Below are 18338 nucleotides of genomic sequence, written 5' to 3' on the forward strand. Positions count from 1 at the left end.
GATTTGACTAAGGCAGATGCTAGGGTGGATCTATTGTTGAGTGAGATGTAGGGCCTTATTTGGTTGAGTAGCCTGACCATGTAGCCACATGATGAGAATGTGTGTGACGAGGTTTTGACACAATCTGAGGCCTTAATCTGATTGTTTGCAATATCGACATTTTTGTAGGATGTATCAAGTTTCTTAAGTCTCTAACTAGTAGCCACAATAAGAAGCTCTGGCTTAGTGTCATTCAAAGGCAAGGAGTTTGAGACCATCCATGTTTGTATTGCGCATAGACACTATTCAGGATGTCCTCATCATGATTGCCTACACGTTCAAATACCACATGAGTGTCATCAGCACAGTTGGTGTACTTGACACCAAGGTGGTCCAGTAGGTCAAGCAGTGGCCGAATATAGATGTTAAAAAGAGATGGTGAAATGCAGTATCCCTGTGGGACTTCTGCATTAACGACACATGGAGATGATTGGACACTGTCCCCTGCCACTCTTGAAAGTCGAGGACCGAGGAAGGAGGAGAGCCAGTCTGACGCCTTGGTGGAACAAGATTGTACCTTTTTACTGACAATAAAGGTCCGCAAGGACCAAAAGTTCTAAAAATGCTACCACCAAAGGTTCGACCCCTAAAAGTATAATGTGTGGTATAGTGAGCGGGGTGTTGCGATGAACACCCCCGCAGCACAGCTGCAAAAAAAAAATGGGGGCTGCGGGGGTGTCCCCCGCTACACCCCGCTCACTATACTTCATAGTGAGCGGGTGGCCAAAGTCTGGACTTCATAGTATAGTGAGCAGGGTTTGCGGGGGAAGCCCCCGTAGTATGTACGTGAGTTCGCATTAGAAAGGTGCAAACTTTTGGTAGTTCACACCTTTCTCATGCAAACGTTCCGACCGCGGCAAAATCAGCCACGGTCGGATCACGTATATCCGGTGGAACAGCCCTCTATATACTTTAACAGATCAACAATAATGGAATGATAGACCAAGTCAAAGGCTGCGTATTATACCATTCCAATATGGCCGACGTAGCAAATGATAAACATTGCCTTGGCAACCCAGGCTCGGCATCCTTACAGTAGAAGGTACAGCTTTGCTGCAGTAATATACGTGCTCCTAGTATTTTCTCCGGCTCCGGTTTTTCGACTATTAGTGGTAAGATCGAAGGGCTAACACGCTGATCAGGGGTCATATGTTGACACCTTATCTTTTCATTGTCTTGTCGCTGACACGGCACGCAACTGCAGGCACGAGCGGGTATTTGCAATCACCTTTTTATCTTGTGTAGAGGTAACGGACACAGTCCTCATATTTGATAATACGCAATGCCGGCATGTGGGGCTCTTCCTTCCACTATGGTGCATAAGCCTCATCTAGAATTACACCTTTGAGAGCCATTTGGGCCCCCGAATGATAAGATGCATTCTAATGAGGACACACTGGATACAGTTCCCTGGGAGCAGGGGCTAAATTGAATATAAGCCATGGCTGACTACACGACCAGTGCTACCAAGTGTAACCTAGTGGGACACTCACATGTATTCAGGATTCTTTCTGAAAATGTTCTTTACCCTCTTTTCAGTTCATTTAATCACGAAAAGCTCCAGCACAGCATAGTGGTCACCAGACCGCACTGTACCACATGCTTATCAACAATTCGATTAAGAGCTCTGGGGAATACCCAGTAGGTTAGATTGTTAATTGACTGTGATATTTTGACACTCACAGCACTACTCCAGTGCCCACATCCTAGATTGCATGGTTTGGAGACACATTTGATGCATATACAAATGGGGAAGTCCAGCCCAATATTTACTCAATTTTTCTGTTTTCAGGGACCATTGGAGTAAGAAGATTTACCTACTGTCATGATCACTGCTTCCAAGGAGCCAGGACCAGCCCAACGTCCTTGGAAGCAGGCCCCTAACCCTAATCCTAGGCACCAGCAGGTCCCCACTGGGACCTTTTGGACCTTGTCCTGGCGCCGGTGGCACCAGGCTCATCAAAACCATCGGTCCCGGCACTGGAAGCGCCGGGCTCATAATAGGTGTGAAGGTGCTTGGGTGGACTTACCTGCAGCAGACCATGCTGCTTACTTACCAGCCACTTAGAAGTCCTCTGTGAACAGGAACTACTTCCTTACCTGGGTGGGGCAAGCTCCACTCCCTGGATACAGCACTGGAACTCTTCTGGAACTGGAACTCTTTTCTTACCTAGGCGGGGCCGTGGAGGAAGACGCCTCATCACTCCAAGGCTATTTAAACCACACCCGATAGATGAAACGTGCTTCGCATTATTCTGCATCTGCAGCAGAACGCTCACCGAGTCTGTTCCAGCCTTTCTTCTTTCGATCCTGAACCTGCAAGAATTATACTTACCAGTCCTGTATCCAGTCAACAGCAGCACCTGCAAAGACAAGAAACAGCAGGTTAGCAAGGCAACCTTACTCGCAGTGCTTACTCACCTGATCCATCGGCTGCGGCCACTTCTTCACGCTGCACCTCCGCCTGTGAAGACAAAAGCATTGTTACTTCTTACCGGCACTCCGCGAATTCCGGATTTCTTCACGCTGCATCGCCGCCTGTGAAGACAAAAGCATTGTTATTACTTACCGGCACTCCGCGAATTCCGGATTTCTTCACGCTGCATCGCCGCCTGTGAAGACAAAAGCATTGTTATTACTTACGGGCATTCCGCGGACTCCGGCGCTGCAACCCAACTTCTGAAAGACAAAAGAAGAGACATTAGGCATGTATTTACTTACGCCCATCGCGCTCGTCGCAATAGAACGCCTGCAAATACTCCGGCGTCTCTTCAGCACGAACTAAGCTGCAAGGGAAAAAGACAGTTAGAGTGCTTGCATTTACTTACGCATTTCCAGGCGCTTCACTCCATCTTCCATCTCAAGAGCCCTGCAAGACAAAAAGGGGAAAGCATTATACAGAGTCCTGTTCAATATTAACGTGCCACGCACCTAAAGACTATAAAGACTAAAAAGGTGTCTGGAAAGTCACCGCTCGTGCAGTAAACGACGGTAACGATCCTCTGAGTTCAAGAGGCCTATGTTTCACCAGTGAAGGAACTGGCAACGGCACCCTGCACCAGACGCAGATGGAGAGTCCAGCATTCACCTATCTAAGGTGAGCACGTTGACCTGGGGGCTCTACGGAGAAGCTAGGAAGAGAGAGAGAGGGACATTCAACAACCCAGACCATTAACCCCCATATTCTTTCACCTGCAGAAACCTCACCCTACGAGTTCGACACACAGTGCGAAGAGGTTCGACCCCAGAAGCCACTCGAGTCCTGCACATCACTTTTCGAGTCACAGACACCTTCCTGCCAAGACCAGCGCCTCCGTGGGAATCAGGTGAGCGTTACAGAATGCGAAGCCCACCGCAAAACTCCTACCCAGGCGCAATGGAAACCTCAGACACTGATCAATTAGCCCAGTTGCTCGGGGAATTAAGAGCAGAAGTACATGCAGCTCGTCAGGAAACAAACTCTCTAAGAAGAGAACTGATAATTTCCAAGGAGCGAACAGAGGACCTCGCTAGGCAATTGCTACAAACGCAGGCAGGACAGACACCTCTGCCCGCTCCAGGAGGAAGTTATCCTTCTGCATCATCTTTAAATCCAGTGCAAATCAATCTACGGGGTAATGTGCCCTTGGCTCCGCCCGAACGCTTTTCTGATGACCCAAAGAAATTTGCAGTGTTCATCAACCAGTGCCGCTTACACTTTTTATGTCGACCAGCTGCATTCCCAACAGACCAGACCAAGGTGGCTTTCGTGCTTTCTTATCTCAGTGGCAGCGCCGCAGATTGGTCGATCCCTTTAGTCACCCAGGATGATCCGGTTTTACATGATTTCCAGGCCTTCCAGTCCAGCATGGAGAAACTGTTCGCAAGGCATGCACAAGGGCAGGCCTTGGACAATGAACTTCTTTCATTACGACAGGGTAATCAAGACCTCTTGACTCATATAGCCTCATTCAACAGACTTATAGTGGAAACTCAATGGCCCGAGGATAAGAGAATAACGCTTTTCTACAGAGGCCTGCGTGGAGAGCTCAAGGATGTGTTAGCTCAAGTTGTGAACCCTCCACAAGAATGCTCAGACTATATTGACTTAGTTGTCCAATTGGACCACAGATTACAGAACAGGAAGGCTGATCATTCTAAATTTGATACCCGAGTGTTTTCTAAGCCACAGACCTCTACTAAGGGAGCTGACACTGTGGAACCCATGCAAATAGGGGGCATAAAAGGTCCTTTAACCCAAAAGGAGCGGGAAAGAAGGAGACAGCTGCAATTATGCCTCTATTGCGGGAACTCAGGGCACTTTCTTCGAGACAGTCCAGTGAAACCAGCTAAGAAGGCTGTAGGAGCCGCAGATACCTGTACCACAAGTTCTGAGCAGGGAAACGACCTAGCCCGGAAAGTGTAGAGGTCCTCTTGCCGAGCATTAAGATCTGTCCCGTGACCTCGCATTTCGTGGTGCCCATGGTCCTCATTAGTCCTGAACGTCCGGATCGTTTGCATGCAATTGAAGCTTACATCGACAGCGGAGCAATCGGTAATTATGTGGACCGTGAAATGGTATCAAGGATGAATCTACCCCTTGTCCCTAAGGCAGTAAAAGACGTCATTACTACAGTGGATGGCACGGAGATAGCCTCCGGACCAGTAATGCATGCCACCCAAGAAGTGTCGCTAGTGAGCCAAGATGGACACCGGGAGAAAATCGTGTTCGATGTGATCAAGGCCCCTCAGTTCCAGATCATTCTGGGAATCCCTTGGTTAGAGAAGCACAATCCTCAGATCGATTGGCGAGCAAAGACGGTTCAGTTTCCAGAATGTTTTACCACTTGTTATCCTCGGCCTGATGTTTCACTGGCGGCAATCTCTTCTGAGGTTCCCAAATTACCTCCCGAATACTAGGAATTCCAAGATGTCTTTCGGAAGGATCAAGCTAACACCCTGCCTCCTCATAGGTCTTACGACTGTCAAATAGATCTGATAACCGGAGCAACTCCTCCGTGCAGTAGGATTTATGCCCTCACCGAGCCAGAGAATCTTCACCTCAGACAATATCTGGACCAATACCTAGCTAACGGGTTTATCCGTCCTTCAAAATCTCCAGCTTCATCGGCTTTGTTCTTCGTTCCGAAAAAGGAAGGAGACCTTAGGACTTGTATAGATTACCGCTCCCTGAATCAAATCACCGTTAAAAACAGATAACCGTTACCTTTAATCCCTGAACTCCTGGACCAAGTCAAAGACGCATGTATATATACAAAGTTGGATCTCAGAGGAGCCTACCACTTGGTACGAATAAAAGAGGGTGATGAATGGAAGACGGCCTTCCGCACCAAGTATGGGCTATTCGAATATCGAGTGATGCCCTTTGGACTTTGTAACGCTCCTGCCGCTTTCCAGTATTTTATGAACAATGTCCTTAGAGAACTCATAGATGTGTGTGTTGTTGTCTACATTGATGACATCCTTGTCTATTCATCATCTGAAGAGGAACATCAGAGACACGTTAAAAAGGTTCTCGAGAGATTGCGTCAACATAACCTTTTTGCTAAGCTTGAAAAATGCGTTTTCAACGTAACTGAAGTTGAGTTCCTGGGATTCATATTGTCACCTAACGGAGTCCATATGGATTCAAAGAAAGTCGATACAATCATCAAGTGGCCATCACCAACCTCTGTAAAAGGTGTTCAAAGCATGTTAGGCTTCGCTAACTTTTACCGCAGATTCATTCCTGAATTTTCTCGGATAGTCCAGCCCATCACCGCCCTGTTAAAGAAGAACAAACATTTCGAGTGGTCTACTGAAGCAGAACAAGCTTTTCAGGACTTAAAAGCTAAATTCATTTCTGCACCTGTTCTAAAACATCCTCGCCCAGAACTCCCCTACATCGTGGAAACGGATGCTTCTAGTCTTGCTATGGGGCAGTTTTATCACAAAGAGATCCGATCACACACCAATTACATCCTGTAGCCTTTTGGTCCCGCAAATTCTCGGCTCCTGAGATCAACTATTCAATTACAGACAAGGAACTTTTAGCTATCAGATCGGCCTTTAAAGCCTGGCGGCATTATCTTTTGGGAGCCAGACACACAGTCACCGTAATGACTGATCATCGCAATTGACAATATCTGAAGACGGCCAAAGCTCAGTCTTCCAGACAGCTTCGCTGGGCTCTGTTTCTGGCTGAGTTTGACTTTATAATTACTTATCGACCAGGCAGTAAAAACGGAAAAGCAGATGTCCTCTCCCGGATGGGAGTAGATGAACATTTGACCAATCCAGAACCAATACCCATAATTCCAGAACCAAGAATTTTGGGTTTGGTCAGCGCTCAATCCTTTGAAGACATCAAGACTACAGTCAAATCACTCCTAACTCCGGCCGATTTGCAGGACTGGCAATTAAAGGGAAAAGAATTCTCAGTGGATCAAGACCTAGCATATTTCCGAGGACGATTGTACTTGCCCTGTGAGAAAATACAAAAACAAGTAATCTCCTGTTATCACGACTCTCTAATGGAGGGTCACCCTGGCATTACCAAAACCATGGAAAAGATCAAAAGACATTTCTGGTGGCCATCATGGAAGAAGGATATTAGAGACTTTGTAATCTCCTGCGGTGTGTGTGCCCAGAATAAAAGTCGGAAGGAGAAACCAGCCGGCCTATTACACCCTCTAGACATTCCTCCCTGTCCATGGCATACCCTGTCCATGGATTTCATCACGAACTTACCTCCATGCTCAGGGTATAATACCATTTTAGTAGTCGTGGATCTATTCTCCAAGATGGCTCACTTCATTCCCCTGAAGGGCCTACCTTCAGCTTCAGTATTGGCCGGAGAATTCTTAGAAAACATCGTTCGGTTACACGGTTTTCCCTCGGTTTTAGTCTCCGATAGGGGAAGTCAATTCATCTCCCACTTTTGACGAAGTTGCTGTCGTCTAGCCCAAATAGATGTAAGACTTTCAACCAGTCACCATCCCCAAACTGACGGACAAACCGAGAGGACAAATCAGACTCTAGAGCAATATCTACGTTGCATGCTCCAACAAACTGAAAACCCTTGGAAGGATATTCTTTGGATCGCTGAATACGCTTACAACAAGTCAACTCATTCTAGAACCGGGAAGACTCCCTTCTTCCTATTATACGGACACCATCCTAGAACCTCTAACCTGGATCCACCCCAAGAATTCGAAACACCTGCTGTGGATCACTTGCACTCGGAGATCACCCGTGCTTTTAAGGAAGCCACTGCCCATCTGCAAAGAGCTAAAGCTCAATTCAAAAAAGGAGCAGATCGACACCGTAAAGAGGCCCCTCACTACGCAGTAGGAGATCAGGTCTGGTTATCCACTAAGCACCTGCCTCTAAAAGGACCCCGCACCTTCATCCCGAGATACCTTGGACCCTATCTCATCTCTACCATAGTTAATCCGGTGGCTGTCAAATTGGAATTACCTGCGCATATGAAAATACTACCAGTATTCGATGTCTCCTTATTAAAACCAGTACAACCAGAAACCCGATTGACTGAACTCCCAGAACCTGTTTTGGTAGATGGAGAACTTGAATTCGAAGTAAAGAACATCCTAGACTCCAAAATCTCCAAATCTAAGTTATATTATCTGGTTGATTGGAAAGGATACGGCCCCGAGGAAAGGTCTTGGGAACCCTCAGAATATGTCCACGCACCTCGTCTGGTCAAGAAATTCCATCTGAATCACCCCGACAAGCCAAAACCCCCAGAGAAGACACGCTTAGGAGGGGCCTTGAGGGGGGGTGCTGTCATGATCACTGCTTCCAAGGAGCCAGGACCAGCCCAACGTCCTTGGAAGCAGGTCCCTAACCCTAATCCTAGGCACCAGCAGGTCCCCACTGGTACCTTTTGGACCTTGTCCTGGCGCTGGTGGCACCAGGCTCATCAAAACCATCGGTCCCGGCACTGGAAGCGCCGGGCTCATAATAGGTGTGAAGGTGCTTGGGTGGACTTACCTGCAGCAGACCATGCTGCTTACTTACCAGCCACTTAGAAGTCCTCTGTGAACAGGAACTACTTCCTTACCTGGGTGGGGCAAGCTCCACTCCCTGGATACAGCACTGGAACTCTTCAGGAACTGGAACTCTTTTCTTACCTAGGCGGGGCCGTGGAGGAAGACGCCTCATCACTCCAAGGCTATTTAAACCACACCCGATAGATGAAACGTGCTTCGCGTTATTCTGCATCTGCAGCAGAACGCTCACCGAGTCTGTTCCAGCCTTTCTTCTTTCGATCCTGAACCTGCAAGAATTATACTTACCAGTCCTGTATCCAGTCAACAGCAGCACCTGCAAAGACAAGAAACAGCAGGTTAGCAAGGCAACCTTACTCGCAGGGCTTACTCACCTGATCCATCGGCTGCGGCCACTTCTTCACGCTGCACCTCCGCCTGTGAAGACAAAAGCATTGTTATTACTTACCGGTCCTCCGCGAATTCCGGATTTCTTCACGCTGCATCGCCGCCTGTGAAGACAAAAGCATTGTTATTACTTACCGGCACTCCGCGAATTCCGGATTTCTTCACGCTGCATCGCCGCCTGTGAAGACAAAAGCATTGTTATTACTTACGGGCATTCCGCGGACTCCGGCGCTGCAACCCAACTTCTGAAAGACAAAAGAAGAGACAGACAGGTATTTACTTACGCCCATCGCGCTCGTTGCAATAGAACGCCTGCAAATACTCCGGCGTCTCTTCAGCAGGAACTAAGCTGCAAGGGAAAAAGACAGAGCGCTTGCATTTACTTACGCATTTCAAGGCGCTTCACTCCATCTTCCATCTCAAGAGCCCTGCAAGACAAAAAGGGGAAAGCATTATACAGAGTCCTGTTCAATATTAACGTGCCACGCACCTAAAGACTATAAAGACTAAAAAGGTGTCTGGAAACTCACAGCTCGTGCAGTAAACGACGGTAACGATCCTCTGAGTTCAAGAGGCCTATGTTTCACCAGTGAAGGAACTGGCAACGGCACCCTGCACCAGACGCAGATGGAGAGTCCAGCATTCACCTATCTAAGGTGAGCACGTTGACCTGGGGGCTCTACGGAGAAGCTAGGAAGAGAGAGAGAGAGATGGACATTCAACAACCCAGACCATTAACCCCCATATTCTTTCACCTGCAGAAACCTCACCCTACGAGTTTGACACACAGTGCGAAGAGGTTCGACCCCAGAAGCCACTCGAGTCCTGCACATCACTTTTCAAGTCACAGACACCTTCCTGCCAAGACCAGCGCCTCCGTGGGAATCAGGTGAGCGTTACACCTACACAGCTTTGTATCCACCATTAACCACAGAGCGGATCTTGATAACACTGTGCCACACTGTTAAGGATAACCACCTCACTCCACAAGAGGGGAGCCCTGTTTAAATAATAAGCATCCATTGCTTCATATGAATCACGTAATTAATTCCAAATGAACACACGCCCTTATACTCCTTTATTTGTTCATATTTTGACAGAGAAACAGGACTTTGTCATTGAACCTTTCCTTTTGGTCCTGATGAAAGCCATCTATCTTTCAGCACAATAGACCAGCTGTCAATTGGCCGAAACACTTTTGTGTCGACATATTTCTCAATGTTTCATGTCAACACTGTTACTATTGTAAATTACCTTTTCACGAACACTGTTCCTCTTGAACCAGTTTACTTGATTCCAGAATTTTTGATGGGACCTTGTTTGTCAAATGCCTGTCCAGTTAACATTGTATGGACTGAAATGCCACACTACTATGTATAGGCACTGTATTTATACTATCATTTGTCCTGTTGACATTTTGTCTTATTATGAATATATGTATTGAAAATGTTCGTTATCACTAAAAATTCAAAAAATGGGAAACGGTGGGATTGTACACCTGGGGAGACATGTTCGACGAAGGAGTTTTTAGGGACTTTGAGGCACTACGTGCACACGAGGGACTGGCAAAGGGACAATTTCTATGGTACCAACGGATCAAACATACTGCCAAAGGGAAATAGGATACATGGCCGGAAGAGCCAACACCGAGCCCTATACTGGAAGAGATGTACAATTTAAGCGATGGCTGGAAGCCTGTGTCCAGATTATATGGCCAACTAATGGACATGGCCAACCCCCGTAGCGCCACACTGAAAGGAAAATGGGAGAAAGACTTAGGAGTCACTGTAACTGAGAAAGAATGGGAGAGGGCACTGATGCATCCAAAAGAGGTGTTCAGGAACGCCAGATTCAGACTAATCCAACTGAACATCCTATATAGGGCCTACATGACCCCTCTTAGAATCGCAAGCTTCAACAAACAAAGCCGGCCGAAGTGCCCCTGGTGCAGTATTGAAGCGGTTGGCATAATGCACATGTTCTGGTGCTGCCCCAAAATACAAGGCTTCTGGGCTAAAATTGAGCGAACCTGCAGGAAAGCGGGAGTGAACAGATACGACTGGTCCCCAAAATAGTGCCTATTGTGCACATACCCCAGACTGAGTAAGCACAAACACATGGTGAAACTAATAGACCTGGTGTGCATCTTAGCAAAAAGGGCAATTGCAATGGCATGGAAAACACCCGGAGGCCCACAATATGAGCCATGGAACAAAGAACTGGAGAGATGGGCTGCAGCGGAGACCAATGCTTGGAACAAAGGGATCAAGGGGCCAGAAGGCGACATAAGCGCCACGTCTGAAGCATGGAAAGCCATAATAAGAGACATGTTGCTCTCAGAAGATGACAAGCCCCCCTGAAAACTGCACAAAAACATTACACAACTACATCATAACACAAGGCGAACACTGAAGGACCACCTAGTACAGGCACCTCCACAATAAGCACTTTAACACCAGAACCACCACATCACCTAAACTACAGCCGCTACGAATCTACTTTAGCAATAAGGACAGTCACTGTTGTTTGTTGTTTAAGGTTTAACCGTTGTTAGATACCAGTAGCACAGTCATTATAATACAAAATGATTGCAGCAATGCGCAAATTTAACTCTGTATGTTTGATAATAAATGCAAATAAAATACTTTTTAAAAAAATCACTAAAAATGTATTTGCCAAAACCAAAAAGTATGATATATATTTCATGAACTAAACCAACACTAGAGGGTCGTGTGTTTCGTTTGGTCGCCCTGATCAATTGTGTTTTTAGTATGCAGTGTGTGTGGGCCTCCATCATTACTGTGGACTATGACGCGATGAAGGGTGTAATGGCCAGGATAATACACTTCACTTAATATTTGGTCTCTATGTGGTGGCCCTGTGCATACTAATGAAGAATGACATCTTTAAAGTAAAGTCATATTTAAAGATGTTGTAAATTCACAAAATTAAGGAGGAGGCAAACTATAAAAACCATCAACTTTCAACAAGCGCCTCAGAGGAACGATTTACTTATGGGAAGATTGACGCTACGTCTGAAAATATAAACATCTTCGCCTTGCATGTTGGGGTAAAGAGGTTCCTCACATTAATGGCATTCTTCTGATATGGAGAGGGCTGATTCCAAAATGCCTATTGAAGGTCCAAATCTCAATGTGCGATTCATGTTTACATGTCCCAAGTCAAGCCCAGTGAAATGAGGCACAGTTCCTGGTGCTAGGCTCTTCCTAGAAATAGGCAAGATTTGAAGCAATTTTAAGGATTATTTGACTAGGCAATCAAAATAGGACATGTAGCCAGAACATGTAATTTTATAGCTTTTGGAACTACCTTCAAAACAAAGGAACCACAATCTTGAAATGATATACTCTACGCCCAACCCCTTTATTTCACTAGCAGGATTTTTGTCTTCACCTTCTCGAAATACTGCACCACCTTTAGGACCAGGGATTGTGAGGCCTGCTTTGTGGCTCTTTTTGAGAAATCCTACTCCACCTTTTATCTTTCCTGCTCTTCATCCCCCCCCACCCAGTTAAGAACCTCCTGCAGGTTTGTATCAAAATTCTGAAACCAAATTTATGGAACTGTGAGAGCACGGGGTGGGTACCTTTTGGCTTTTGGCATTGTGTACCATGTGAGTGTGTGTGAAGTTGGTTGCAGACAGTGGGGATGACTTCTGGGAGAAGCAACAAGGGATTCTGGCCCCAGCACTGATCGCCTGACAGACAGCTGAGAAGTGCTGTTCTTTGCCGGAAGGGCATTGCCCTTATGGGCAAAAGTTCCAGCGGCCCCAATGGGCACAGCCAGGAGCAAGTTAAAGAGAGGTTTGAAACAGATCTCAGACTGCCAATCAGCACACTAGGGAAGGTAAAATGAGCACACGTAGTTTTGATATCTTGAACAGCTCTTTATCTGAAACAAAACAAGCATGCCACCTAAAACCTACAGCATTTTATTATGGATATTGAGTGGAGTCTCCGTCAACCCCCCCCTTCCCTCAACTGCTATTCACAAATCTTTGTTGACGACAGTGTATAAAGGAGGAAGGGGGTGAGACAGATAGAGAAAGTGAAAAAGCGATAGAGGGGTTGATAGTGAGAAAGGCAAAGTGAGAAAGGGAAAATGGTTTTGTCTGCAAAGACCATTTGGTAGGAGTGTGGGAAGGAGGCAATGGTGTTCCTTCTTGGTCTCTCATTCCTTGCTACACGTTTTAATGTTTGTATGCCTTCTATGCCTTATATGCCTTATATGCCTTCTATGCCTTTTCATGCCTTTTCTTGAGTTGATAAGCCACGTTATGTCTTGCATGATGTAGATTTTTGATTGATTGCCCCTCACTCCCCTGCTCATCATTCGTTTTTCTATCGTATACCACACACATTGACTAGCCACTCTCACACTACAGGAGAAGACCACATAGTACCCCTTCTCTCATGACTATCACCATCTGGACTCGACCCCTCTGCCACCAGCTGATCACACACAGCCCTTAAGCAAACTTTAACCAATCCTTGCTTTCAGAGAAGTCCTTAATATTGGCATACAGAGCAGGAAACCTACACCTGGGCTTCCTTCTGGATACACATGCCCCAAATTCCCTGACCGCAACCCACCTACAAGTATACCAGTACACAGTACACTGGTACTTCCATCTGCACAGATGGACACAACACCAAAGCAAACTTTCACTACTCTCTGCTTCTGCCAACCAAACCCAAACCATTTTCCTGCAGGTCCCAAAGCTGCTGGAGTCAGGGGCAGTTTGTCCATAATGGGCAAAGGAGCGCCAACCCACCTGATCTCTCGCCCATCATGGAGGAGCCCCGCCAACCCATTGGAAACACTGAGCACTCCCTCAGCTGCTGCTTGTTGCAGTTTAGGGAGCACTCCTGGGCTGGTTCAAACTGTCAATGGGAAACATGGTTTCCCTTTGACAGTTTAGTTCCCCAGCGCACATGTCCAATGCACCATGCAAGGCTGGGTCATTTTGCTTCGCCAGCCTTTTATGGACCATTGGGGATGCAGGCTTGGGAACTGCACATTTGCATGTGTGCGGATTGTCATTGTGGAGGCCCCGCGACATGTACTGAAGGGATAGGGGGGGCACCCTTGGACTTCAAAAATAAAAAATATCTCTTTGAAGTCACTCTGACGAACCAAAAAATAACATCTCTTCAGAGAGATCCAAAAATAAATTATTTCCTTTTGAAGTCAGAGGGGCCCCCTGCCTGCAGGCCTCTGGTTCCTCTGCTCTGTGCATGACAGGAACCAGAGCTGGTCCGGCTGCAAGGAGCATGGAGCCAGAGGCCTGCCTGCAGAGGAGTTCCTCGGAACAACGTATTCAGGAAAAAGGTATGAAATTTGTTTTAGCAAATGTGTGTGCATGCAAGGATGTGTGGGTATATGTATATTGTGAAATGTTTGTGAATGAGTGAGTTCATGATGTATGGGTGGCTGGGTGTCCGTTGTGTGAGTGCATGGTGAATGGGTGCACATGTAAATGAGGAGTGAATGGTGCGTGAATGTGTGTGCGCTTTTTTTTAATGCCTGGATTACTTCCCAGTAATCTTCATTAATCCTAGTGCTACTCTTCCTCGTCCCAGTACTTGCATATGAGGCACCTTGCCTCATGTGTGAGTACTGGGATCGGAAAGAGGATTGTGGAGGTAATACCTGGATTATTTACTGGTAATCCTCATTACTCCTAGTCTACTATTCTTTGTCCATGTCTTACTTATGAGGCAAGGTGCAGCAAGTATAGCATTTTCTTACTGTGACATTGTATATTTGTCTGGGCTTCTATGGTAAAGTAAGCATGGCAAGCGTTATTACCTTACTCGATTGGCATTTGGGTGCAGCAAGTCTAGCCATTTCTTACTGTGGCATGGCATGTTGTTCGGGGCATCTATAATGAAGTAATGCCGCATAAGTGTTATTACATGGCTAAACTGGCATTTTAGAGCACCCAGTCTAGCAATTTCTTACTGTGGTTTAACATATTGTATTAGGCATCTCTGATAAAGCAATCATGATAAGTGTACTTATCTGGATAGACTGGCATCTGGGTGCAGCAATCTTAGCGTTTTCTTACTGGGACATTGTACATTTTTCTGGGCATCTATGATAAAGTAAGCATGATACGTGCTATGTGGTTAGACTGGCATTTTGGTGCAGCCAGTCTAGGTATGACTTACTGCTGCACAGCATTTTTTAGCAGTCATCATAAAGGTTAAAGCAAACATAATGACTGTTATTACCTGTGTAGACTGGCCTACATTGTGCAATCAGTTTGGGCTTGTGTTCATATTGTGGCATTGCATGTTTAATAGCAAAGCAGTAAATTAATAATGCATTAATGCTCCTGTGCACGCACTGGTGGAGGCTTGCACCTATTCGATTTCTGGATTGGAGGTGCCCTACAAGAACAATTGCAGAATGCTTTGGCTTTTTACACAATCTTTCACAGAAAGTGTGCTGTATAATGCATCATTTCAACTCATTATTCAAACATTTATCTTGTAGGAGAAACTCTCCCGAAACTCCTTTGAATGGCTTGGGCTCCCTCGCTACGCTCGGTCACTCTGGCATATTTGTGGGAAATGTTTATGTCCCTTCAATAAAAAAATGTGCCAACTGCCAATGGGTGAGTGACTGGTGGATGAATGGGTATGAATGTGTGCATGAGAGATGGGGTGGGGCTAGAGGCATTGGAACCTGAACATTTTCTTACATCTTATACCAGCATTTTTTGGCCAAAGTCAGCTTGATGAATGTTAATCCATGAAGGAATGTCTGGGGTGGGGGGGGGGGGTGTTTATAGAGCAGGTGGGCAATGTTTTACTCACATAAGGGTCAATACCACTCTGATGTGTGTTCATACAAGGTGGGTGGTGGCATTCGTGCAGCCAAACAAGGCAATGTTTCCATGTTTCCTTACTGTGGTTTTGTACCATTTTACTGGCATTGAGAGCAATTTGAAAAGTATTCTTGTATTGTGGTGCAGGAGTTGGGTAAGCATTTGTGCATCCAGAAATAACATGTTTTCTTCCTGTGGCAGGAGTTTTTTTACTGGCATTAAGAGCAAAGCCAATAAGAGATAGTTTGTAAATGTGGATTCTGGCATATACTGGCCGAGCCAGCACGAACATGTTTTCTAACGGTATAATTTCTGTGCATAATGTTACTGGCCACGCATAGAGTTGACTGGTACATTTGAGTGCCTGGAGCCAGGCAGAGCCCCCTTGTTTCTACGCTATGTGAAAGATTTAAGGTTTGATTAACACACATAATCATAACTATCACCTACTGCAGTGCACGGAGTGCCTCTGCAGCAGCATGATTACAATGCATTTTGCACATGCGTCGTGGTACAGGCAAACCCATATTGTGGCGCGGCCCATGATTTTTTGCCGATCTTACGGGTTGAGGCCTCAGCATAGCTCACAAGGGGGTCCTCACATTTTGTGCTACACCACTGTGTGTGAGGGTGTGCTCCTGTACCTCCTTGCACATACAAACGGTTTGATGTATCATTTCAGAAGTGCTCTGGTCTGGCTCCTGCTTGCATTTGCAGGAACCAGGAAGCACTCTTTGCTTCCTGTTCATGCTGTGCAGGGGAGGGCTTTCTTGGAGGCTGTGGAACAGAGCAGAGCCTGGACCATGGCTGCATGCGGGAATATTGGTATTTTTTACTGGACATCTATCATAGATGTTCAGTAAAAAATGCCACTGATTTTTTAAAAGGGGACGATATACGATATTGGCTAGACTGGCATATTGGTGCAGCCAGTCTAGCTATTACTTACTGTGAAATGGCTTTTTTTTACTGGCCATCAAGGGTAAAGAAAACACGATAAGTGTTATTACATGTCTAGCCTGGCCTACATTATTCAGCCAGTTTGGACGTGTTTTTTTATTGTTGCATGGCATTTTTAAAGGCAAAGCCAGCAGAAGTATGTTCCTGCATGGGGATACTGCCAAATAGAAGACCAAGGCTGGACATCTTTCTGTATAGTATTATTACTAACATTAGCCGCAAAGCAAACATGAACAATGTTCTTCTAAAGTAATACTAGCATATATTTGTGCAGCCAGCATGGAAATATATGGATACATCCACCGTAAAAATGTTTTTATAGTGACATATATTGTGGGCGATGGCATCATTAAATGTTTTCGGAAATGCTCCTGCGCACTGTAGGTGACTTGTATCTATTGCATTTTTAGATTGGAGTTACCCTACAAAACCACTTGCAAACTGTATAGGTTTTTATCCAATCTTTCACAGAAAATCTGCTGTATAATGCACCAGTTTCACCCACTACTTAAATTCTCCTGGTGGAAACTCCCCGAGGCCCCACTAGTTATGTTTGGGCTCCCTCACGACGCTCGGATGGTCTGACATATTTGTGGGAAATATTTACACCCCTCCAGTTTAAAAATTCTCCAGTCGCCACTAGCTGCAGCGCACTGTGTAAAACCCAATTCTATAACATGACAAATACCAAACACTTTGATGAGATTCAGTAACTCGCATGCGAAAGAAAAATGACAGCATGTATTTGACAAAGGTAGATAAGGGTAGGCCATTGTTGAATGCCAAATCAGTTCCACAAATAAACTGGATTTTATTTTTGGAATTAAATGATTTAAGTTTTCGTTTGTTTTCCAAGAAATATATGAAATAGTCTCTTAACGCTTTGTATCACATATGCAGAAAGCATGAAAGTACTTTCTTACTGCACTTACCAGATAAACGATGAGCGCAGCATCATGCGAGGCGACTTTAATTGTCCTTTAGCGCAGTGGTATTCAAACCTGCTTATGCTGAGCCCCCCCCCCACCGAGTTAAAAGATTGTTGTTTAGCCCCACCTTGATCATAAATAGGGCTGTCGCCCCCACTCCTCTTCCCCCCAGCCCCCCCCCCCTCTCCCCCCCCCCCCCCCCCCCCCGCAGGTATCATAGCTGCTTAGATTTTCTATTCAGATCAGTCATCGTACTCCTTTTTAAAGAGTTTCGCGCCCGCATCCGCACCCCCTCCCGCGGGCATCCTTTGCGCCCCGCTAGTGGGGCCGCCGCCACAGATTGAAGACCACTGGTTTAGCGTATGTACACTGAAATCTCGTTAATTCTCGGCAATTCTCGGCCACCTCGTTACATACGACGAAATCATTGACATGCATGGGCTCTTATCGCCATCTTGTGGAAGCTGTGGGAAGCAAACGTGAGAACTAAGGTAATTTCAATGCGTTTTATCTTGGCAACTCTCCCCACTTCTTATTACAAATGCCATTGTTTAACCCTTGGTAAATTGTAAATCGCTTAATGGGCTAGTGTGCAGGTTGAAAAGTCAGCTTTTTATTGTCATAATAGTTGTTTGAAAATTTAAAATTGCAATGGTTAGATACGATTAAATATGGCATATAGCATTACATTATATAAATACATGAACATATGACAAGACATCAAGGTTAGTGCAATAAACCAAAATTAACGCAGGTAAGGACTCCAAGTTGAATAGTCGCATCTTGATGTAATCAAACCCAATACCAAATAAAAAGAGTAGTCAGACATAAGTGCACAACTGCCCGCATTTTTAGGGGTGCTTCAAGAACTGAACAGCTAGGGCCCCTCATTGCCTCCAATACAATAATGGCCCATGGTTAAACAAATGACGCAACCATTAATCAAGATTTTGTGAGACTTTCAGGGCCATATTTACAAAGTGTTTTTCGATGGGGGTTCCCATTATGAAAATGCTTCGATAAATCAGGCCCTCAGTCACTTGAAACCACTATGATGATTGTCTTAATATGGGCAAAAATCAATCACATGCACAGGGTCTCACCTATGGACTTACATTGTTCATTTACAACATCATCCAAACTTCCCCAGGTCAGAAT

At 45.6% G+C, this 18338-nt stretch overlaps 1 protein-coding gene across 1 annotated transcript in view; it reads right to left on the bottom strand.

The window, feature by feature from the left end:
• The window catches only part of LOC138491689 (glutathione hydrolase-like YwrD proenzyme), an 846074-nt gene extending 828810 nt beyond the window's left edge, over positions 1-17264 (bottom strand). The window contains exon 1 of the mRNA XM_069618367.1: positions 17184-17264. The gene's annotated coding sequence lies outside the window, so the exon portion shown is untranslated. The remainder of the gene's footprint in view (positions 1-17183) is intronic.
• Between the last annotated feature and the right edge of the window lie 1074 nt (positions 17265-18338).

The sequence above is a fragment of the Ambystoma mexicanum genome, chromosome 10 (assembly GCF_040938575.1).
Source record: "Ambystoma mexicanum isolate Mex_15411 chromosome 10, UKY_AmexF1_1, whole genome shotgun sequence".
NCBI classification, from domain to species: domain Eukaryota; kingdom Metazoa; phylum Chordata; class Amphibia; order Caudata; family Ambystomatidae; genus Ambystoma; species Ambystoma mexicanum.